The sequence below is a fragment of the Dipodomys merriami genome, unplaced genomic scaffold, assembly GCF_024711535.1.
Source record: "Dipodomys merriami isolate MVZ:Mamm:240054 unplaced genomic scaffold, mDipMer1.0.p SCAF_4, whole genome shotgun sequence".
Taxonomy (NCBI): domain Eukaryota; kingdom Metazoa; phylum Chordata; class Mammalia; order Rodentia; family Heteromyidae; genus Dipodomys; species Dipodomys merriami.
Window position 1 is genome coordinate 42,763,789 of NW_027205603.1, and position 25,856 is coordinate 42,789,644.

Below are 25,856 nucleotides of genomic sequence, written 5' to 3' on the forward strand. Positions count from 1 at the left end.
AGAGCACTCCACCAATTTTCCAATTTTCTGGTGGTTAACGGACTTGCCTGCCTGGGCTGGCTTTGAACCACAATCTTCAGATCTCAGCCTCCTGAGTAGCTAGGATTACAGGCATGAGCCACTAGCACCAAGCAGCTAATTTTTCTGAACCAGACCATAAACAGTTCTAGAAACAAAATCAATTTCAAAAGTAACTTCCTTATCCACAAATATATGAACAAGTCATATTTCAAAATAAAGTTCAAGATACCACAAAGACTCCCAAAAAAGTATCAAAGTATATGGTATGTGTCACCAACCTACAGCCGTCCTATTTCTAGCTATGAGTAAGACTATATAAAGTGACCTCTCTGAAAATGAGTTATATTGAAGAATAATACAAGTCTAAAAAGACTAAACCCACTGAAGAATAACAAACAGCATTTTTTGGAAGGCCACATTAAAAAGATAAAACTACCAATGTAATATTAAGGATACAATAAACCTCTATGAGAAAACTAGTAGTACTATGTGAAGAAATACACACTCTGCTGACTGTTAACTGGAACAAAATCCCAGAAACACATATTAACCTTTAGTTTGCTTCAAGTAAAACAGTGTAAACTAAAGGGTTGAAATGTTCTTTAACATGAAACCAACCAGCAGTCATTTCCTGAATAGTAAATATCATTTCCTTCTCAGTATTGTGATTTAAACTCAGGGTCTCATGTTTGCTAGGCAGGCACTCTGATGCTGAGCCACATCTTCAGCCCTGTTTTTTGCTGGTTACTTTTGAGACAGTCTCACTCTCCCCCCCCACCGCCCCCCCCCATATGGGTGTCTGGACTATGGTTCACCTATTTTATTAGGTTTCCCATAGTTCCTATGAGAACACACAAGTGTTTCCATCTGCTAAGATGGAGTCCCACACTTTTCTGCCCGAGCTGGCTTGGAACTGCAATCCTAGGAATCTCAGACTCCAATATAGCTTGGGATGCCAGGCACAGACACAACTCTCTCCCTTAGCCTAGGCTGAATTTGAGCCAAAATCCTTCTCAGCCTCCTTAATAAAATATAATTTCAAAAAGTCTAATGGAAAAGATTAACACTTGAGCATTCTAAAATTGTTTATCAATAATCTTTTTTTAGAACACTGAAACTGTGTTACTCTATGTGTAAAGAAAACCATTGTCTTTCTTAACTGTCTAATGAATGACCACCATTCCCCACTAACAGTATTCTGGGCATCAATATCAGAAATTCAGCTCTGGTCTGTGTGTGGTGCTTCCCAGGACATTTGTTTCAAATCAGCATTCTAAATGAGCAACATGAATGCAGACTGAACCCACTCCATTCTGCAGGCCCTGAGCCTTCCATGTCTTTCATGTCCTAAATTTCAGTGTTTGATAAGATGTGGGAAAGCAAGCAAGTTTTACAGTTCTGGAAGAGCAATACAATGTCCCACCAGCAAGCACTTCCAGAGTGTATCTTATAGAAACCAGGGAAGATAGCCATCCAAAATTAATTAGAAATACCTCACCATGTAGATTGTGTATATACAAAAGTTATTACATCTTTGATTCTTGTACTCTTTTCTTTGGGCTGCCTCTGGACATTTAACAACCCTAAGGAAAAGAAAGGGCTGGGAAAATAAGACAAAATTCCCATCTTGGAGTTCCACCACCAGTAATAGCACTTAAGAAACAAAACAAACAAAGTAACCTCTTAGACCCCTAAGAGAAAACACACTAAAGCACTAAAAATGGATGCATACGGTTGTTGCCATTATGGGTACATTCTTCAATGTCCACATTCATAAAATGATAACTACATTGTTAATAGTTATATTGAATGTCAAAAAATAGAACAATTGTTGGGAGAGTAGGTTAAAACTAATGACTTCAAATATATAACTATCTTAGGTCTGCATTTCATAAGATTTATAAGAAGGTCTTCAACCAGAAGTTGACAAATAAACCTACTGAAAAACATCTTGTGATTATTTCCTTCTTCACTGCCTGTGTGAAAAGAAAGGCATACAAGGAAAGTAGCATTGAGTGCTCACTCACTGACCACAACCACAGAGAAACAATCTAAAGCACTCTATTGGAGGCAAGAGGAAAGTGTGATTTTGCAACAGGAACAGGGTAAACCCACTTTCCTGCCACACACTTCATTCAAAGCCCAGTACTTTCAAGCAGGCCACACAGCTGCAGCCTTGAAAGCTTTCCAGATAGAAGCCAAGATAGCAACTGCAATTAGCATAGCTCAGGAGGGAACTGTGCCCTAACCCAATTCAATGAAACACTTGCTTGCTGAGTGTCAATCACATTATACTCATCAGAAACAAAGTTAAACAACGTTATATAAGTAGTCTAAGGAAGCCTGCTTGACTGGAATGCTAGTTAAACAGGTTAGTTAACAAATGGTGCATGCTTTCTAGGCAGCATCATCCACTTGGACAGAGGACCACTGCATAGAGGGAAGGTTGCAGCACCTTCAGAAACTATTTGCCTGGTCTGCCTGCCCTTAACGAACTCCATGAATCTCAACAGTAAGAGTCCAAATTCCTCTCAAAGTCAAAGCCACAAAAGGCGGAAAAGAAAAGCCTGGTTATATCTGAAGCCTGAACTTGGTTTACAAGGTATCAAGGCTGTTTAATGAGCTGTTTTACAGGCTCCACATTTTTACCAAGCCCTGTGAAACAATCTCAACCAACTTTCCAAAAAGCAGACATCTTTCACATGTAGTCCCAAACTCTACTCTCTCAACTCTACAGAACTCTTTATCTAAAGCGGCACTCTGGTTTTCTTTCAAAATCATTTAAGAAATTATCTGTCAAGATTCAGCAATTCCACTTCTGTTTATTTACCCTAAAGATTTGAAATCAGTTTGTCAGAGATGTCTACACTATGCTCATTGTGGCACTATTCACAATAGCTAAGTTATAGAGTCAATCTAAGTAATGCATCCATAAAGACAATGTGGCTTAAATATGCAATAGAATACTATTTGGCCTTTAAAAAAAAAACAAAAGAAAGAAAACTGTCAATAGTGACAACTAATGGATAGAATTACAGGGGCAGTGTGCTAAGTGAAATAGGACAAGCACTGAAAAACAAATATTAGACATTCTGACTTATATATGGAATAGAAGACAATGGAACCTATAGAATCAGAGGTTTCAGTTAACACAGAGGATGGGCCTAGAGAAGAGAGGAGATGATAGTCAAGACTACAAATCTGTTAGACAGGAAAGTATGTTTATAGGTAGATGGGTTTGGTATTTGAGATCTATTGTACAGCATGATAAATATAGTTAATACAGTACACTGTACATTTCAGAATTGCTAACAACTAAGTTTTAAATGCTCTCACTAAAAAAAAGATATGCTTTTAAGTGATAAATATATTTTATACCACTAAAAAAAAAAGTCCACATCACTGAAATATAGCACTAGTAAAATCACCAGGTTTGCCTTTAAATCAAGGTGCTCGGGCAACTTACAGCTCAATGCTTTTACTATCGTTGTTACTGAAGTCTGTTCATTCGCTTCTTGGTTTTAGTCAAGCCTATTAATATAAGTTCATTCCTATGATAAACACTTAGCAATATTTAAGATAAACAGTAGTCATCACAGTAATAAACAGGCCACAAGAAAATGTTATGAGTTTTCTTTTCACTAAGAAAGCAGTAGTCATTCCAAGTACAGAAAAGTATAGGTTTCTAGAAGCTAGGCAATGATTGTAAGCAATGCTATAAAAGCAACACGAGTATTTACTAGTGTTCAAAGTGCCATCAGCTGGCTCCAGCATTTGCATACAGTACAGTTCTTCCTCCACTGGATGGTGTTGCATCTCTGAGGCATCAGGAGAAAAAGTTCACTTCTTAAGTTTTCAGACCTGGCAAAACCAAAGCACAGAGGTAACATCTACTACTTATCCTACGTGTGACTCTAGATAAGTGAATGTATCTCCCTTGGCCTTGTCTATCCGTTCGTAAAGTAAAAGAAACATGCATCATTTAAATTTTTAAGAAAAATGTAGGTAGAGTATCTGCTGCTTGATAATGGCAGCAATTCTTGTGAAAGTAAGAGATGAATCACCTTCTAGTAATTTGCCAGAAAAATGAAATGTTTTGGGGACTTCAGCAATAGTTCATAGAATTTGTCTATGTAGTGGGTGAGGTATGACTATGTGGTAGCGTATATATTTACTAAGCATATAAAAATAAGGGACGGCTAGCTACTCAGGAGGATTGTAGTTTAAAGCCAGACTAAAAAGGAAAGTCCATACAAGTATCATCCTAATTAAACACCAAAACAGCAAAAGTTGGAGCTGTGGCTTAAGTGGTAGAGTACCCTCGAGCACAAAAATCTGAAGGACAGTACCCAGGCCAAGTTCAAGCCCCAGGACTGGCACAAAAAAATAATAAATAAAAAATAAAAGGTAGGGCTGGGCACCCGTGGCTCATGCCTGTAATCCTAACTGGAATCTCAGGAGGCTGAGATCTGAGGTTCAAAGCCAGCCCAGGCAGGAAAGTCCGTGAGACTCTTATCTCCAATAAACCACTAGAAAACCGGATGTGGCGCTGTGGCTCAAGCGGTAGAGTGCTTGCCTTGAGCTGAAGAGCTCAGGGACAGCACCCAAGCCCAGAGTTCAAGCCCCACGGCCCACCAAAAATAAATAAATAAATAAATAAATAAATAAATAAATAAATAAATAAATAAATAAATAAATAAATAAATAAAATGTGGTTCTAGACTTATACTTGAGGGTTCCACAACGTTCATAGAGTAAGTATATTTTATTGTACATGAGTTAGGCTGTGTTGAGACACCTTCATGCTATCAGGTACTAACCTGATTCTATGAGGCAAGGATGTTCAATCATTACTTGTAACACAAGGACTGCCAGTTACTGAGTCAGATGGAACTAAGACAGAAGCCACTCAGACTATGCTTCACACCTGGGAGGAATGCATGGAAGTTTTCAATGAGTATTCAGTGAGTATTGAATCCACCGGGTAGACAGCTGGGTACTAGAAACTTGTCACATACATCCTTGATCAAAGATAAATCCTGCCTTCAAACCGTTTGTATCCAAAGGAAACACAAACAAAAAGGAAGCTGATGAAATATGTAGAAAATGTAGTATCTTTTAGTATAATGGTGAGCTAAAAATAGTAATGCAGGTTGATGAACAAATTATGTTAATTAGGGAAACACTTTTGAGTCACTCAGTTTTGATAGTTTAAAAAACAGGAGAGGGCAGAGCATGGTGATACACATCCATAATACGAGATTTTCAAGAAATACAGGTAGGAAGGCTACTATTGAGGCTGGTTCAGGCAAAAGCGTAGAACCCTGTGTAAAATATAAACTAAGAAAAGCATACAAATTGGGGGTGTGGTTCAGGTCATATCAAATTTGCCAAGTAAGCACAGGGCCCTGAGTTAAATTCCTAGTGAGAAAGAAGAAAAAGAAAGGGGAGGTGGGAAGAGAGGAAGAAAGGGAAGGGGAAGAGAAGAGTGGGAAGAGATGGGAAAAGGCATGGGGCAGGGGCAGCCAAGCTCAGTGGTAGAACACGTGTTTAATATTCATTAGTATGCTGGGATTGAATCCCCAGCACTAACCAAACCAACCAAACAAATTAGATAAATAAATGTAGGGAAAACTAAAAATGAGAGCGTATAATTGGTAATTAATAGATGAGAGGCAATCATAAATATAATTTAGATACTGACTATATCAACCATGAAAAAGCACATCACGGATGAAACATAATTTTATTTATTATTTTATTTTATTTTGTCGGTTATAGGGCCTGAACTCTGGGCCTGGACACTGTCCCTCAGCTCTTCAGCTCAAGGCTAGCCCTCTACCACTTGAGCCACAGTGCCACTTCTGGCTTTTTCTGCTTATATGGTGCTGAGGAATCCAGGGCCTCATGCATGCAAGGCAAGCACTCTACCACTGAGCCACCTTCCCAGCCCTGAAACAAATGGTTTTATAAAGAAAACTATCTGAGGTAGGAAAAATCTAAAATTGGCAAACTTAAAAAGGTTAATGATGTTTGAAAAATATGGAAATTTTAATAAACTTTTTAAATCAGTATTTTATTTATTGGGTTCCTTGCTAATTATTCATTCACTCAGAGGGATCACTGTTTCAACAAACAATGATCAGATGTTTATAACATTGTCTTACTCAAAAATATTGTCAACTAACTATCCTAAATCCTTGGTATAAGCTTGTCTTTATAGGAAAATGGAAAGTTTTAGTTTGGGCCTAGTAGCAGATTCCTATAATCCCAGACACTTTGGAGATCAGATCTGTAGGATAATGGTTTGAGGCCAACTCAGGCAAATAGTGAGGTGAGACTCTATCCGAACAAATAGGCAGGTATAAGTGAAACATGCCTACAATTCTAGCTACACGAGAAGCATAGGTAGCAAAAGTGTGAGACCCTGTCTGAAAAATAACTAAAGAAAAAAAAAAAAAAAAGAGGTGAGGCTATGGTGCTTAGCAAGCACCAGGTTTGGAGTTCAAACTACTCCACAAAGAAGTATAACGGACCCCCAAAAGAGCCCCATATTAAAAAATAGTATGTACATGTACACATTAGCTATTCAATACTGTATAATAACAATACAGTGTTCCCATGGTAATCTTGACCTTCAGAGGAGCAAAGATATCCCTAAACAGTGTAGACTCTACTTCCTGGGCCTAGTACTGGAAGTATAATGTGACTGAACCCACATTACTCCCAAATTCTACCGCCAGCTTTTCTCTCCAAATGTCTTTTCAGCAATGAATTAGGCCACTTTTTCAAGAATGATGTGCATGGGCCAGGAGCTGGTGATGCTTCTGCTCTAGTAATGAATAAGGCCACTTTTCCAAGAATGATGTGCATGTGCCAGGAGCTGGTGATGATTCTGCTCTAATTCTCTTATGTCATGAACACATGCTAGCTAACTGCCTGAAGATGTGGTAAGGTTGAGCTTGTCAATTGTGTCCAAAATGCTTGGGCAAACTTCTACTCATTCATTCACTTTCTATGAATGCCAGGTGCCAGAGATATTTTTTTAAAAAGTGGTATTATTGACAGGTGCTAATAGCTCATACCTATATTCCTAGCAACTCAAGAGGCTGAGATCTGAGGATAGTGGTTCAAAGCCAGCAAGGGCAGAATATTCCATGAGACTGTTACCTACAAGTAACTACCAAAATTAGCCAAAAGGGGAGCTGTGGCTCAAGGGGTAGAGTACTAGCCTTGAGCAAAAATCTCAGGGATAGTACAAGGACTAACACACACACACAGTGGTATTATTAGTGGTATTTTCACCCACACAGCATATACGTATATAGGTATTAACAACCCTTCAAAGAAAACCAATATCCTTACTGATTTCAAAGTGTTGCTTCTGTCCCTAGAACTTGCTTCTGAAATATTAGACTTTCTATTTCCAAACTTGCCATCATATGTGAAGCAGCCCTTTCACATGAAGTCAGTTCCACCTTTCTCTCTTGAACCACTCACTGTTCGTTTTAGGTTTTGTTTTTTGTTTTAATTTTAATTTTTTTGCCAGTCCTGGGTCTTGAACTCTGGGCTGGGCACTGTCCCTGAGCTTCTTTTGCTCAAGGTGAATGCTCTACCACTTGAGCTGCAGATCCACTCCACTGTTCTTTTTAAATTTAAGAGTATTAAAGTTCACTAGAAAGTAGAAAATAGTAAGCAAGGGGTGGGAAAAAGTTCACTACCTTCTACCATGAAGCAACCAGTACTGTTTCTCCCAGTGGTTTTCTATCTGGAACATAGGTACAGCTTAAGAGAATTGTCAATAAGACCTCAGTCCCTCCCACTCCCCTGAATGATCCCTGTCTACCTGCCACACAGTCCTAGTCTCACTTTATCATTGTTGACAGAGCCATGACAGAAATCTCTGCACAGAACTCTTCACATGGAGAGATGACTGCCCCAGGTGGTCCTAGGCCAAGATAAGATTCATGTGAAGGCTTCTCATATGTAATGACAAAGTGGTGATCAGAAACAATTCATAGCAAAAACTGACTTCTGAAAATGCGCTTTAATCATAACTAGTAAAGGTCAGTCTCTGTCATTCACAAAACCAACCATGTAATTTTTTTCCACTTTTTACTTAAGACTCCAGTCTATTTCTCAGCAAGGCTGGGAAGGAATTTGACTTCCTAGAACCAATGGCACAGATGGCACACTTAGTGTGGCTCAGCATTCTCATATTCCTGGCTATGCTTGATCACCTCCAGCTTGTCATCCAGTAAGCAGAGACCACTACAAGAACACTGTAAGCAGCCCTCTGCTCTTTTCATTCTGCAGAAGGCAGGTCAAATGAAGCCATTGGGAAAACAGCCTGGACTGCTCCTCACCTGCCCACAACTGGCAAGACAAGCCTAACACCAGGTTAAGGTTTAACAGACTTCCACCGAAACTCCTACATCCTAATGATACTTTCTCAATGCTTCCTCCTACCTGAGATACACTTCGGGAACAATTCTATTTTCACAGTAGCCTTGCCCTTGAAACACATACTGTGAGTCTGCGCATATGAACACACATACATATAGATAGGTATAGCCATTTCTCTAATGGTGTTTTAAAATACTGACAGCAATAACACTGATTCAAATAAAGCCATGGAAAATGAGTAAATTCTCTCCCTCCCACCATCCCTCCACACACACACACACACACACGCACGCACGCACGCACGCACGCACGCACGCACGCACGCCAGCTGTGAGTCACAGAATCATCCAGGTAGCTTAAAGTAATTTAAAGGCCATGCCTTACACTTCATACGTAACAGAGAAGTGTGTGAGGAAAACCCATAGCAAATTGTAACTTTCTTAAAGAGTCACTTAGGAAGAGACTTATTGTGGCAATAGCCTCTAGTGATTCAATGTTGAAGATTTTAAGCACAAAAGTGACTGTCTATTATTAGGCTTCAATCCTAATCTACTCTAGAATTGGTAGCTGGAACATCTTTCCCAACCGTTCCAATCAGCCAGATGTATAAAGAGTAGAATAAGAAAGGTGATTTGTATTTAGCTTTTCCTTGTTTTAGACCTACTCTTATTGACAATGATCCTTAAATACTAATTTACAAAAGACTAAAATAGAATAAATAAATAAATAACCAAAGCTACCTTACTGTGGTTCTAATAAATAACATATTTACTAGGCTTCTCCAGAGATTGCTCTTGGACAGGACAATGAATAACTCCCTCACTCCTGCCAACAGCTTTTTACCAGTAACTAACCAACCCATTGCCTCCACTTGAGCTTTGCTGGCCTAACTTCAATTTGAAGTTGGCTTCAGGAATAAATAAATAAAATAAGTATGTTCTGCTCACGTCACCTCTTTCCTTACCACACTAGCAAAGGGAAGTCTTCAAATGAACACTCCTTACCAGAGCAACAAGCTTACCTTTTGTTCATCTGCTTTTTCAATGATGGCATAACTTAAGGAATGTATTCTAGAAAAAGACTAGTCAACAGAAAGAAAAACTATAATATGTCTCTTCTCTGAAATCCTTGTGAAACACCCTCACATTTTCACAATATCCATAATATAATGCAATCCACTTGAACAGTCTGAAAAACATCCTTTCTGCGTTCCCAAACTGCCTTAATTGTATTTTTAAATATTTCAAGCAACTTTTCCAATTGATCCTCTTTAATTAAAAAATAATAGCAGAAATCACAATACTGACCACGTTAACTCAGTTAAAATCCAACCATCTAAACAAAATAGCAGTACAATCTCATAATATGACCCTCTTCACAACAAACAAAAAACACTCCAAGTAAAACAAAAACCTAATAACTAGAAAGTCCTAAGTGGCTTTTAGTCTTACTAGAGAAAACAAGCACATAGTAAACACTACAACTAAACACTGATATAGTAAGAGAACTTAAAAAGCAGAATGAAGATGCAGACAGATAGTCTGGGTGATAGATAGATAATAAGTAGACACAGGCACGTGTGTGTGTGTGTGTGTGTGTGTGTGCGCGTGCACGCACGCACGCATGCGTGTACACACACACACACACACACACACACACACACACACACACACACACACTTTTAAAGCTACATTACCTACCCAGTGCTTCCAACCATCCCCAATCATTTGGGAAGAAGCATTTTAATTAAAGCAGCTTCACATATCCCAGAGGTTCAACCCACATTTCCTGATTTCTATGACAAAGGATGGTCATTAACCTACCAAGATCACCAGGAATGTGGTACCAGTATGACCACACTTAAATAAACCTTTCATCTACTTTGAGCAAAACAAAAACACTGTGAAACTGGTATGGCAAGTTATACAACTTAGCACTATTATACATTAGTTTCAGAGGAGACCGCCTGACTAATCAGCGTACCTAAGACATACAAAAGTTAAACATGTGTAACTTATACCATACTTGAAAAAACAAGATCTAATCAATTCCACGATTTTTTAGCAGAATAACTAAGATCTAATGAATAAAATTTTAGATAAAGCCTGATTATAACTAAATGTTACATACTTCAATAGAAAAAAAAAAAAGCAAAACCACCTTTGATTTCTCAATTATAAAACTCATTTCTGTTTTTGTTTTGTTTTTTTTTTGGGGGGGGGAGGTTGGTGCCAGCAATGGGGCTTAAACTTAGGGCCTCAGTGCAACCACGCATCTTTTTTGCTCAAGGCTCATGTTCTACCACTTGGGCCACAGAGCCATTTCTTGCTTTCTGGTGGTTAACTAGAGATAAAGAATCTCACAGACTTTCCTGACCAAGCTGACCTTGAACCACGATCATCACATCTCATCCTCCTGAGTAGCTAGAGTTAAAGGCATGAGTCACTAAGCCACTAGTATCCAGTTCAAATTCTTCTACAAGACAATGTACATGCTATAACATTTTTTTTGGGGGGGGGTCCGGTCGTGGGGCCTGAACTCTAGGCCTGGGCGCTGTCCCTCAGCTCTTCAGCTCAAGGCTAGCACTCTACCACTTGAGCCACAGCTCCACTTGCGGCTTTTTTTTTTCTTTTTGCTTATGTGGTGCTGGGGAATCGAACCCAGGGCCTCAGGCATGCAAGGCAAGCACTCTACCACTGAGCCACCTTCCCAGCCCAATGTACATGCTATAAATAGTGACATTTATGATATTTTTCTTCCCAAAGTCATCTGGATTCCTTGATAAAAATCTTTACCAACTTGGGGCTGGGAAGGTGATTCAGCGGTAGAAACCTTGACTACCATGTTCAAAATCTGATACAAAACAATAGTATTGAGCAAAGTCTGGTGAACACAACAAAACTTCATGTTTATGATATTCACAGTCATAAGAAAATAACTGTATTTATATAATCTTAAAGGGTATAACCATGTACAATAGCCTTAGAAAAAAGTTCTAATAAAATGATTAAATAAAAGCAATTCTAAGACATTTAGACAGATAAAAAGTTCAGCATGTATGCCTTTCATCCTAACACTTGAGAGGCTAGGGCAGAAAAACACCAGCCTGGCTTCATGAGACCCTGTCTCAATCTCTTTCTTCCTTGATGTCCCATCCCCCAAATAAAAAATGTTCATAGCCATTTTTTTTCTCGTACATTAAAATTTTCAATTAGCTAATCTGTTTGAAAGTCTCTTGCACTGCCATTTGCTTAAAGTCAATCAGCATAGAAAATAGATCTAACACAGGATATTTATTGACATCTAGAAATGCCTATGTGTACAGGTTTTCATTATAAATTGCAAACTCTTACGTGTGCAAATTTATTCTGCACACATTACATACTACATACATATCACTGACTTAGTCTTCTCTTACAATGAAGGTCAAAAGTATAATTGTTACCATTTATTATTTCTGCATATAGAGATAACAGCATAAAGCTTCCTTAATAGGAAAAAAAATCTGAAAACTATCATCAGCTTACCAAAACATTAACTTAAAATAATATAGCTAGGTGTGGTGGCTCACTCCTGAAAACACAGCTACTGAGAGGCAGAGATCTATCTGATAGATTTTTTTTTTTTTTTTTTTTTTTTTGTCGGCCGTGGGGCTTGAACTCTGGGCCTGGGCGCTGTCCCTCAGCTCTTCAGCTCAAGGCGAGCGCTCTACCACTTGAGCTACAGCGCCACTTCCGGTTTTCTGGTGGTTTATTGGAGATAGGAGTCTCACGGTCTCTCCTGCCCGGGCTGGCTTTGAACCACGATCCTCAGATCTCAGCCTCCTGAGTAGCTAGGATTACAGGCGTGAGCCACCAGCGCCCAGCTTATCTGATAGATTTTTGAATTGAGGCAAAAAGGTAGTGAGATCGCATCTAAACCAAGAAGCCGTATGGGGGGTCATGCACCTGTGATATAAGTAGGAGGATCAGAGTCTATGCCTTTCCTGAACGAAAATTCAAGACCCTACCTGAAGCAAAACAGGACTGGAGGTGTGGCAGGGAGGGGGGGGGGGGGGAAGGGGACCCCCTGCCGGGGATGGGCCAGGGTGGAGGGATATGTGCCAAGCAATATTGAAACCTTGATTTTTAGATCTAGGGCAGCCAAAGAAAAAGCCTAAGATAATGTACTGCAATAGAGTAAAGTACCTAAATAATTACAAAAGGCTATTTTAGTCTTTGAATTTTTACTCCACCTTTTATAGGTCTCTGAATTTATTTTAATCTTAATGGGGGGGCGGTTATTGGCTCATAAACTTTTGTCACGAAAAATGTAAGAGCTGGGCTGGGAAGGTGGCTCAGTGGTAGAGCGCTTGCCTTGCATGCCAGAGGCCCTGGGTTCCATTCCTCAGCACCACATAAGAAAAAAGAAAAAAAGCTGGAAGTGGCGCTGTGGCTCAAGTGGTAGAGCGCTAGCCTTGAGCTGAAGAGCTGAGGGACAGTGCCCAGGCCCAGAGTTCAGGCTCCATGATCTGAACTCTTACCAAAAAACACAAAACAAAAAAAGAAAGAAAAAGGTAGAGTGGACTATTAATACATTTTAGTTTAGTTCTGTAATGTCAGGAGTTTTTCAAAAAATATTAAAAGATGTACTGGAGCTTTTTGTGGATAGAAGACAAAAAAATTAGGTCCCAATATAACATAAAATCCTACTAAAAATCCTAAAAAGAATTTGAGAATACTTCAAGTTTATAGATTATACAAAGGCCTTTTCATTCTTACCATTTCCTTCTGTTATGAATAAAAGTAACTGTATTCCTTCCTTAATCTGTCTACAATTATTGCTATATATTAATTTTTGCTATATATTAATTTTAGGAGTATAACATTTTGACTACACACAAAGTAACTTTATTTTTTGGTGCTACACTATGAATAGAGGGCTTAATCCAAACCATGCACGCAGTCTTTCCGTTTGTGTTTGTTTTTGAGATGTGGTCTCCCTAACTTTACTTAGGCAAAACTTGACCTTGAACTTGAAATCCTCCTGTCTCTGTCTCTGACTCTGTTTCTGCCTCTGGGAATTTCAGCTATGCATTGCTACACCTGGTTTAAGTTTATCTTTAAGTGATTACCTTTACATTTTCTGGAGCAAAATCTCCTATTGAAACAGCAATTAAATACATTGTAAACAAAAGACCCAGTAAAGACAATTTTCATATGCACAAACTAAGGTTTTATACAATGTCCATAACATACATTATGACATAAATAGAAATTATGTCAATGTTAGGATACAAAGTTCCCTGTAGGCAATAGGGTTTTATTTTTCACATTACATGGCCTCTTTTATTAATGTTTCAAAAACAAAAGAGGAATAACAGTCACCACTGTGATGATAGAAGCTGTTTTAAGACTAGTAAACCAACTGTTTTACTAAAAACACAAGCACATAGTAAACAGTTACTGAAATTTAAAGGGGTTGGGAAGAAGCCAACATGATGGCTTGTAGCTAAAACAGGACAACGTAATTACTCACATGAAGTTTTTAAATCTCTAGAAATTTTTGAAAGGGTTCAACTCATTTTTTTTCAGTGAAATAAGTATACTTGTGTTTGAGTATTGAGTAGCTGTGCCAAGTTTAGCTCACTGTAAATTAAAATGGTTTTACATTTAGAAGCCAGTTTAAGACTATGCTTAATAATTAAAAGAAAACCACCTACACTTGAATACAGTCTATAACACTGTAATATATTACGATATGATTCTATTGCTAAGTCTATTTTAAGAATTCTGGTCTCACTAAAATTTTCCCACTGGGTTCCCAATTCTAAAGAGAGAGAAAAAATCTCCTCTGACTACTATTTCAGTCACAAACTCTGTCACTGTTTTTCTAGGGTAGGTGAAAATTTTGTTGTTGTTTTATACCAGACCTGGAGCTTGAACTCAGGGCCTGGACACTGTCACTGAGCTTTAGTGCTCAAGGCAAGTCTCACAGACTTTATTGCATGGGTTGGCTTCAAATCTCCATCCTCAGATCTCAAGTCTCCTGAGTAGCTAGGGTTACAGGCATGAACCACCAGCACCAGCTGATTTGGGATTCTTTGAAGAACGTTCTTTAAAGATCAAACTCCAGGAGTCCACAGTACAAAAAAAAACACATTCTGTACAAAAGTTGGGGTGCTGTTACTTAATACAGACGAGAATAAAGCACCAGGTTGTTACATAGTAAAGGTGGAAAAACTGTTTTACTCACAAAATACAGTGTCTATACCTCAGTCATTCAGTCAAGTCACAGAGCAGCCCTGAGAGGTAAATACAGCCTTTATTTTACAAAGGAACCAGAACAACCAAGGTTGAAGAATTTCCTTCAGGTCTCCTTGCTCACAAGCAAGAAACTAGACCAGGATTTCTCATCCCAAACTCAATTCTCCTTTCACCCTTCTTAATTTACCCCTATATTTGGCCTCAGCTTGTGTCAAGAGCTGATGGGACTAGTCTTTTTCCAGATGCTTACAAGGCACATCCAAAGAGGACTCTCTTTATTGGCAGATTTCAATACATTAACTCACATCAAAACCGAACCAAGTCTAGAATAATCAGAAACATTTATGTTCACTGATATATAATTTTGGGGTAACCTTCCACTCTGTACTGCCATTAGAGCAGAGAATTTCCAAACTCTGCCACAGGGGACATTCTGGGCCCTGGCCCAAGAACAGCAATAGTTCTGCCCTAATGTCACTAGGGATAATCTCCCGATTAATTTCTTTAGTTAGTGTCCTTCAGACATGGTTCACACACCCATCAACAGCAAAAAACTCATACAGACTCTGAAAATGTCACAGGTTTTACAATTTACAAGCATATGCTAAGGCACTGAGAACCAGGGCCCTGTGGCACATCTGTGGACACAGCCACAAAGCCAGTACATGTTGGGGGTGACCATAAACCTCACTTGTCAATTCAATAGCCCTAACTGGCATCCAGGATTCTCAGTATCTTGTCAAGCTAGCTTCCCCTAAGCTGCTCTGAAAAAATACGAAGATATTTATTTTCTAGGAAAGGGCAGACTGGCCAGTTACACTACCATGGGCTAAATATACTAGTAAATGCTTATTTTCCTGCCTACCTCCCATCCTTCTTACCTTCAGTCAATTGCTTACAATTCAGGTCAATTCTCTCTTTCCAAGCCTAATTGTTCTTATTTACTCTCTAAGCTCATTTTCTTCTTCAGATGGACACCAAAGACCCAAATGAGCCTCCATAGTCCCAAATAAACCAATCAGCCCTCCTGTTAACTAATACCACAGATGGTAGCCTAACCCATTGGCATCAACTAAACACCATTCCTACACTTTAAAACTGAGCAATTTACAGAGGCCTGCAGGATGCAAGTCAAATTCTTTTAACAAGACATTCACATTTTTCTGTAACCTAGTTCCAAACTCCTTTGCTGCTTTATTCTTACTAACAGTTGAACATATTTAATCTGAAAACCCAAAATACTCCAAAACCCCAAAGTTTTGAGTGCCAATATTATCTCAAGTACAAAATTTCACACCCTGAAATTTTTTTTCATGCACACAATTATTTAAAATATTGTACAAAATTACCTTCAGGCAATGTATGCATATAAAAAATACAATGAATTTTATGTTTCAACTTGTGTCCCATACCTGCAATTATGTGTGTGACATATATTCCAATATCCAAAACACCTCTGCTCCCAAATATTTCATATAAAGGATATTCAAGGTGTAAAACCAAGACTGGTGATATGGCTCAAGTGGTACAACACCAACAAAACAAGGAGGTTGAACAAGTACAAGGTCAACTTCAATCCCCGGTACTACAAAAAATACTTTTTAAAAAAGCTGTAAAAATAAAAGCATCCTAGTCTCTGAAAACAAGGAGCTTTTTTTGCCTTCCCATATCTATCATTGTCATGTATTTACCCCAGGCCTCATCTCTACCTACCTAGCATACTTCCACAGTCTTTCAAGGTTCTACTCCTACTACATCACGAACCTATCAAATCACTATGCTTCCACAAAATGTCCTTTATATTGCTTATGAGAATCTGTTTTATATTTGAGATATATTAGTCATGCTTCTTATCTTTCCTATTTGACCGTGAAATTCTTAAGGATAAGGAATTCTGGCTTAATCTTTATATCACTGCTAATAACTCCTAATATAGTTGTTTCTTTGATATGACTTGTAACTGGAATGGATATAGATGCTTGGTGGAAGCCATCAAATACTCTAAAACTGATGCATGGCTGCAAAATGAATGTAAGCACGCTGACATAACTTGGATTATCAAGACTTAGAGACAGGGAAAAAGAGAAAGAAAAGAGAGAAAGAGAATGAGACTGATAACAGCATTAGTTATTTGGCTTGGGTCATATCAACTATCTCGACTTATATAAACTATGATTGCATTCTCAGCCACACTAGACACATCCCATTCATTCTGTCTCCTTGATCTCTGCCCACACTGGCCCCCATCCATACTTGCTTTGCACTATCTCCAACTTCCAGAATCAATGTAAGTTGATATAAACACATTCACACGGGCATCATGTCTGTTACTAGAAAGCAGAGCTGAGCTGGGTGTTCTCAGCCATGGCAGAGTCAACTGCTACCTACAAGTATCTGACTATCAGTTAAAGCAGTACTGATACTGAAGGATCTGAGTTGGGTTTTTATTTATGTGATTAAAATAAGTAATCATATCACTGTGTGTGTGTGTGTGTGTGTGTGTGTGTGTGTGCGCGCGCGCGCGCACACGCTGCTTCTGGGGCTTGAACTCTGGGCCCAACCACTGTCCCTAAGTAATCATATCATTGTGTGTGTATGTGTATGTGTGTGCGCCCACGCGCGCATGCTGATTCTGGGGCTTGAACTCTGGGCCTAACCACTGTCCCTAAGTAATCATATCATCGTGTGTGTGTGTGTGTGTGTGTGTGTGTGTGTGTGTGTGTTTGTCCCTAAGTAATCATATCACCGTGTGTGTGTGTGTGTGTGTGTGTGTGTGTGTGTGTGTGTGTGTGTGTGTTTGGGCCTAACTACTGTCCCTAAGTAATCATATCACCGTGTGTGTGTGTGTGTGTGTGTGTGTGTGTGTGTTTGTCCCTAAGTAATCATATCACCGTGTGTGTGTGTGTGTGTGTGTGTGTGTGTGTTTGTCCCTAAGTAATCATATCACCATGTGTGTGTGTGTGTGTGTGTGTGTGTGTGTGTGTGTGTGTGTGTGTGCATGTGCATGTGTGTGTGCGTGCTGATTCTGGGGCTTGAACTCTGGGCCTAACCACTATCCCTGAGCTTCTTTTGCTAAAAGCTAGTGTTCTACCACTAGTGCCTCATGGCTAGTGCCACTTCTGGCTTTTTCTGAGTAGTTTATTGGAGATAAGAGTTTCACAGACTTTCTTGCCTGGGCTGACTTTGAACCACGATCTTCAGATCTCAGCCTCCTGAGTAGCTAGGATTATAGGCATGAGCTACTGGCATCTAGCCTGTCTCACTATTTTTAAGTGTGAAGTTCAATACTATTAAGTACATTTGCATTGTTATGCAACCCATGTCCAGAACTATTTTCATCTTGCAATATTGAAACTCAGTATTAAACAACACCCTATATTACATCCTATACACTACTCCCAGTCCCTAACAATCATTTTCTACTTTCTGTCCCTACAAATCTGACTTCCCTAGGTATTTCTGGAAGTAGAATCATATAGTACTTTGTCATCTTTTTATGACTGATTTATTAAGTTTATCCATGTCATGAAATGTCAAGTTTTGTTCTTTTTTAAGGCTGGAAGGAAAAAAAACGGGTATTGAACACTTACCCACTCATCCACCTTTGGCTATTGTGCCCAATGGTGGGAAACTAAGTTGGTATCTCCAGAAGAGGATATAAGATAGGAGAAAAAAATAGGGGTGGGGCCCACAACAAATAATACATCCTAGTGAATAGAAGATTTCCCACAGGACCATCTCTCAAAGTTCCAACAAGCTGGGTACCAAGCTGGGGACATATGGGCCTCTGGAGAGATTCCAGATACAAACTAAAGTATTTTGTGTGTCTTATTCCTAGATCCAAAAACCAGGAGGACAGAATTCATGCTGAGTATAGGAAAATCTCCACTGCAGAATTTTTTGTCAACAACTGCTCAACAAGTTAGATCAAAATCACTCAGAAGCTGCCACACTGCCTATCCCTCAAACACTAAGAAGAGACCAACTGTTGCAAGTCACTTTAGCCAACATATTCCTCCCAAGGGCCTGGTCTAACATTGAAAGAAGGGTCTGACTCAGAAAATAATTTGAAATTGTCCTTCCCAGAGAGATCTGGAATAGGCAGCAGAAGATAGTAGTTAAAACCACAAGTTGGAAACACATTACAATTTTTTGGTGGGTGGGATCAGTACTAGGGTTTGAACTCAGAGCTCTGTGCTCGCTAGACCAGTTGCCTACAGCTTGAGCTATGCCTCTTGTCCTTTTGCTCTGGCTGGTTTCACCTTCTGCCCAGGCTAGCCTGGACTACAATCTTCCTATTTATTCTTCTTGCCATAGCTGAGATGACAGGCATGCACTACCACTCCTGGAGAACTTGTGAACTTTTTACTACAATTCTCTTGATCTCCACATACCAAGTAGCTTAGGACTACAGGTGTAAACTACCATGCCCAGCCATTCAAATCACAAAATGAGCGAGTTTGTGAGCACACACACACATGTGCACCTATGCAGTCCTTGGGGCCTTGAACTCAGGGCAAAGGCACTGTTCCTGAGGTTTTCTGTTTTTTGTTTTCCTCAGGGCTAGCACTCTTGAGGCACAGCTCCACTTCCAGCTTTTTTCTTTTCTTTCTTTGGTGTTTAATTGGAGGTAAGAGCTGACCAACTTTCCTATCTGGGCTGGCTTTGAACTGTGACCCTCAGATCTCTACCTCCTGAGTAGCTAGGATTACAAGTGTGAGCCACCACACCCAGAATCAATTACAAAATTTGAGTAGGGGATCTTCACATACTAACTGTGAAAACAAAAGGAAGTTAAAGTTACCTAACATCTGTGTGCCATCTGTAAAACCAGGGAAATTTCTAAGCTATCTTCATGGTATTGCTGTTTTCTGTAGCTGAGTTACCAACAATAAAACACTGAAAACAATGTACTCATAATCAGCACTTTTCTTTTCAAAAGTTGATGTAAAAGAAATAAATGGGTAATTCCTTTAAGTTCTATAAAACTGAGGTGGGGGGATTATAAAGACACAATCACTAAAGTTCTGATGTCCAAACCATTTTTTATGAATTTGGTATTGGTAATTGAACCCAGGGCTTTGAACATGGTAGGCAAGTGCTCTACCACTGAGTTACACGTTCAGCTTCAAACAACTTCTGTTTTCATTCTCATACTTAATTTACACTTATACACACACACAAATATTTAATTATCCATTAACAAAGAAGTTAGTAAAAATAGTCTTGCAATGATGTATGTCTACAGAAAATAGTACCTTAACTGCTTTATAATTACCAAAAATTCTGTTGCTTATTTTTTTAAAATATATTGCTCATGAATGTTTCTCTTTACTAAAAATATTATTTGCTAGCTCCCTACTTATTAATACTCAATTAGCTAATTGTAATTTCTGTACAAAAAGTTATGAGGACTATGCTACATGACTTTCGACAATACTGACAAATATAGGAGGAATTAAGTAATGAATTTAGGCTGAATTTTCCAATACTCAATGCCTTCCACTTACATAATACATATTCAATACCATATTTTCTGTCACAAGCATGCATTTCGTGCAAACGCTACATTTGAATCACATAAAGACTTTTTACTCAAATCAGATCCCTCTTTTTTCTGTAACAGTAACATTTGAATATGACTTTTAAAATTTTTCTTGAGTTTCCTTTCCATTAAAAAATTAAAATACTTTTTAAAATACTTTTATGGATTTGAAATATTTTAAAATTTTATCTTTACCACAAAACTTTGTAATACACCTAAAACTTCACAGGAAATAAATCATATGGGTAAGTAATAATTCAACCCACCCAAAATGCCTAAATGATTTATGTGTTCTGACACACAAATGGCATTAAAGTTTCTTGTAGTTTTAAAATTTTAAATATCTAGATTCTTTAAAATTAATACCACTTACTAATGTGGTCAATTTCAGGATCATGAAAATTAATGTAATAGAAACCAGCAAAATAAAACAACAAACTCTAATGTTATAGTTTTTTAGGGTTTGCAGAAAAATAGTTTGTGTAAGTCAATTTTGTAGTTTTCAGAAAATTCAAACTAACCTAATTATTTTCCTAAAAGTTTAAAACATGAAAGAACTGCTTTCAGTTCACCCTAATGTTTACACACATCCACACCCACCCAAATATATATATATATATATACATACATACATATATATATATATATATATATATATATATATATATATATACTTTTTTTTTTTTGCTTGAACTCAGGGCCTGGGTACTTACTATCCATAAGCTTTGTCCTGCTCAAGGCTGGCACTCTACTACTTAAGCAAGAGCTCCACTTCTGGCTTTTTTTTTTTTTGGGGGGGGGGGTTGGTGGTTAACAAAAGATAAGAGTCTCACAGACTTTCCTGCAAAGGCTAGCTTTGAACTGTGACCCTCACATATCAGCCTTCTATATAGCCAGGATTACCGGTATGTGCCACCAGCAACCAGCTTACTTTCATGCTAAGATATTTTCAGCTTATGGTATTATCATTCTTTTTAAGGAAATCTAAATAATTTTGCTTTTTTTTTTCTGACTCTATAATTACAAACCCATTTTTCATTATACCCTAATACCAAGCTAAGGAGTTTGTCACAGATTCCCAAATGATGAATTACTGCCAACCTTAAACCACTCAGAAGTTATAAAATAGAGCTGGTATGCTGAAACATATTATTTATTATTTTATTCTTAGTTACATTTATTGTTGAATTCAAGTTGTTTAAACAAAGGTTCCTTCCTAGATTTCTCAACTGGTAGTTTCACATAAACACAAATTACCTTCATAGTTTGAAAATCTCCTCTACAATATGTTGTAGTCCTACAGCAAAAGTTATATAATGTAGGTTTCAAATACACTGTTTAACCCATTGAAAACATAAACTATACCACTGAATAGATCACATGAAGACAGTATTTCACAAATAAGCAGCCTCCATGCCATTAAACATTAACTTATATTCTATTTCACTACAAGCACAAAGCAGAAAAAGTAAATATTTAGTATCCTCCAATGGTCAATAACTCTGAATTATTTCAACAGTCACTGCAAATACATTAGCAATGCCTATAGTTATAACTCCATAGGTCAATAAACAACTTCCAAGGGAAAAAAGTTATTAGTACAACTAAAGTTTATTCCAATAATCTTTTAAGTTTCTGTGCTAGTCTTGAGGCTTGAACAGCCTAGCCACTGTCCCTGAGCTTTTGTGATCAAGGCTAGCACTCTATTATTTAAGCCAGAGCTCCACTTTCAACTTTTATTATTTTTGCCAGTCCTGGGGTTTGAACTCAGGGTATGGGCACTGTCCCTGAGCTTCTTTTGCTCAAGGCTAGTGCTATACTTCCGGCCTTTTCTGTTTATGTGACACTGAGGAATTGAACCCAGGGTTTCAAGCATGCTAGACAAGCACTCTACCACTAAGCCACATTCCCAGCCCAACTTCCAACTTTTTATGGTAGTTTATTGGGTAAGAGTCTCACATATTTTCCTACTCTGATCCTTAGATCTGTTTCCTGAGTAGTGACCTTTACAGGCATGAGCCACCAGTGCCCAGATAAGAAAAAATTTTATAATGAAATTAGCACAGAATTTCTATCTATACCTTTCCTTATTTAAGTTCCATCTAGCATACAAAACGTTCTTCTCATAATGTAACAAAAACCTAAAAACATAAAAATAATACATAACTATTTTATAACTATTATCATTTCAGTGCTGTTTCAAAAACTCAGATGGTAAGTCAATTAAAGTTCTATGGACTAAAGATCTTTATCTTTCCCTTTGGTAAGTGGAGCCTTATGTGTAGTTTTCATCCCAATTCTGGATTAAGAAAGTTACAGAAATATTCATTATAATCTATAGTAACACTTTTAAAATCTAACCTAGGTTGATATTTTAGAACCAGGGACACTGTTCACATATAAATGGCATGGCTACTAAGTTGCCCCATATTCTGTATGTTTGACACAATAGCACTCTCACAGTTTTATAAAAGGTAACCAAACATGAGGAAAATATATTCGAGGAGAAAATTCGGAATCCCAATTAAGGGTGTGGGGAGTCCATGTAACCTCAAACTTTACTGCAGAGGGCAGTGTCTCCCACTGAAGGAGGCCTGGGGATGTAGGACATGTTAAAGGAAAGGACAGGAGAAGGTTTGGGAATGGCTAAAGACCAGGATGGGGACCCAAAGTTAAAAGATAGGTACTAAGGCTGGCAGAAGAAGGCTTTGGGCAACAACGTTGGACACTGAGAGCAGCCTGTTCTCCCCCCAGGGTCAGCTTTCTGCCTCACTTTAAACCCAGTCCACTTGTTATCTCCACCTAAGACTTGGCCGCCTCCCCCCCATCCCCCCCCCCTCACTCAACCTAACAAGTGGGAAATGCACATGACTTCTCTTAGATGTCTTTATGAACAAGCCCTCTAAATGTCTCAGGCACCTACTGCTGCCATTAGTGACATGGGATCATGTTTTGTAGGAAAAGGGAGACTCTACTCCCAGAAACTGGGACATACTGTGGATGGAGGAAGAAATAGCTTCTTCCTGGAATAAACGCCGGTGAAGGAAGCAGGAAACAGAATGGGGAGCAAACACTCATGTAACAGTCATGATCTGACTAAAACCCTGAGGATTATGTATATCAAAACCCTGGTTATTAAGCAGAAAACAAAACACAGCCCTAAATTTTATTATAGAAAAAACAACCCGTAACTGTTTCAAGTAGATAGTCTACTTATTTAATGTAAAATATGCCTGAAGTGGGGTTAATGCTAACATACTCTTTCAACTGATGATGCCAAAGCTATAGTTTTGTAGTAAATTACAGTGGCCAGATAATCCAAGAATAATTTTGCAACCAAGCTCTTCAGTGACACCTGGAAGCATTTAAGCCTGTCATGCCATGTATGTTAATCGTTAGAGCAAAGTCTGAAGATTAACCACATCTGAAAAGGTAAATTATCATTTCATACAACTCCAAAGGATCACAAATGACGTAATATGGTCACTCCCCAGGGGGAAAAAGGCAATGTGTGACATATGGAAACACAGGGATAATCACCTCAAAGGCTTTCCACCAAGAGTTTTACCAGCGAATTTGTAAATGTGTCATGCATGATTTGTAAAGTTTTCTTCTCAGTTGTCTTAAAATTCAGAAATGAAATTTTTCAGTCAGATAAAATTTCAAAGCATTTCTAAGGAAGTATACTTAGTGTAACTTTTGTCTAGAAGATTAATGCAACCACCCAACTACTGACCTAATGTGTCTCATCTTCCTTCCCTGAGTTAGTAAACAACTTTCAAGGGATACAGTCATTACAGAATTGCTTTATTCAAACAGAGGCTACAAAAACTACTAACAGGAGCAGTTAGTAACAAAATCTCAACCTCTAGAAAGAAGTGCATACAGTGTTTGGACCCATTTCAAGTACCTTGCAAAATCCTATTAAAATGATGAATCACTCATAATTTAGATTTGTTTTAGCTATAAAGTCCTAAATGTAGCATCACCAGCTTCCTGTAGGTTTTCTGCCACTGCTCTACCCATTACATGGTTTGGGGATTTTTTGCTATCCATGACCTGAAAGAACATCTAGTCACACACAGTGTATCCACTCTCAATTTGTAAAGAAGCAAAGCAAAAAGATACAAAGTGATTTACCAAAAAGCTGAAGAAACAATGACTTAATGCTTGTGCAGCCAGCTGATTGTACATCTGAGGCTGAAAGATCAGTAGAATCAGGGTGCTATGGCCAAATGTCTTCCAACCATACCAAGCTATTCACCCCACCTCACGCATACTGATGGCTTGTGTACAAACACGCTTGCCTGTTTTCTCCTGAAAGGAGCCTCTCTCTCCAGGACACCCTTTCCTAGATTGAATTTGAATCTCTAGGACTGACTATACACCAATGAGGAAACACTCAAACTGGTAAAATAATATTTCATCAGAAGAACATTTTCATGTGTATCCAAAGCTATAAAGAATCCTACTTTTCGGGCCCTCATGTTGGTCATGCCATGGAACCTGCCATTCTGACCCGTGTGACAAGCTTTTTAATAACTGTTTACAGCCACTGGGTGTGAATATCAAAGTGCTTGCTAAACATTAATTATTTCTTCTTGCAACATCTCTATTGAAAGAGCAAACTGAGACTTGGGTTCAAGCCTGAGATTGCCCTGAGTGAAAGATTATTCTACTTGCAAAAGCATAAATTTCTGATTATTATGGAAATGGCTAACAACCTGAACCTTAACTGGCTGCCTTTTTCCTTTAAAAACATAAAAACACTATCAATAAGGAACTATTTTCTATCACAAAATAAGAAACATTGTTTATAATCCAGGTCCTGGAATAGAAGCTCCACAGGCAACCAACCTCTGGGTCTGCAATATGAACACTGGGCTTCAGGCTAACAACCCAGTGTCTCTATCACTTAACTCAAAAAACACGTGCAGAGGGAGAGGGAAAGGGAGAGGGAGATGGAAAGGGAGAGGGGGAGGGAGAGGGAAGGGGAGAGGGAAAGGGACAGGGGGAGAAAGGGAGGGAGAGGGAGAGGAGGAGGGAGAAAGGAGGACGGGGAGATGGGGAGAGGAAGAGGGAGAGGGGGGAAAGGAAGAGGGAGAGGGAGAGGGAGAGGGAGAGGGAGAGGGAGAGGGAGAGTAAGAGGGAGAGGGAGGGGAAGAGCCAGAGGGAGAGGAGCTCACTTCAGCATCCAGCTTCATGTTCAAGCCCTAGGGCAAACTGAAACTTAATTCCTATAAATATGGTAGCAAATTACTTAATATGTATTCCATGTACATCTGTTCCTTATATTCCCAATTTTTTATCATGATGGAATTTTGTATGTTTAGCTTACTGACAGGCCAACAGGTTAACCATGACTTTTAAACAATGGCATAATGTTAATAACTGCCAATACCATCAACAAAAATATACTGGCAGATTAGCAGTAATTTGGTCTAAAATGACTAATATAAATTAATTTAATCTAAAACATAATCTCTTAATTATCGTCATATTACAGATGCCAAAACAAAAACAATGGGATTTACTTCTTACATTTATTTTTTTTGGGGGGGGGGGTCCAGTCGTGGGCCTGAACTCTGGGCCTGGATGCTGTTCCTCAGCTCTTCACCTCAAGGCTAGTGCTCTACCAC

The 25,856-nt window shown here is 38.6% G+C and overlaps 1 protein-coding gene across 10 annotated transcripts in view; it reads right to left on the bottom strand.

Moving 5' to 3' along the window:
- Positions 1–25,856, bottom strand: part of Ncoa2 (nuclear receptor coactivator 2) — a 255,599-nt gene that overhangs the window by 173,899 nt on the left and 55,844 nt on the right. Inside the window, exon 1 of one of the 10 annotated variants that reach the window (XM_069990901.1) lies at positions 3,762–3,784. The exons of the other annotated variants lie outside the window; for them this stretch is intronic. The gene's annotated coding sequence lies outside the window, so the exon portion shown is untranslated. Of the gene's footprint in view, positions 1–3,761; positions 3,785–25,856 lie in introns of those variants that run through there. 10 annotated transcript variants of the gene reach the window in all.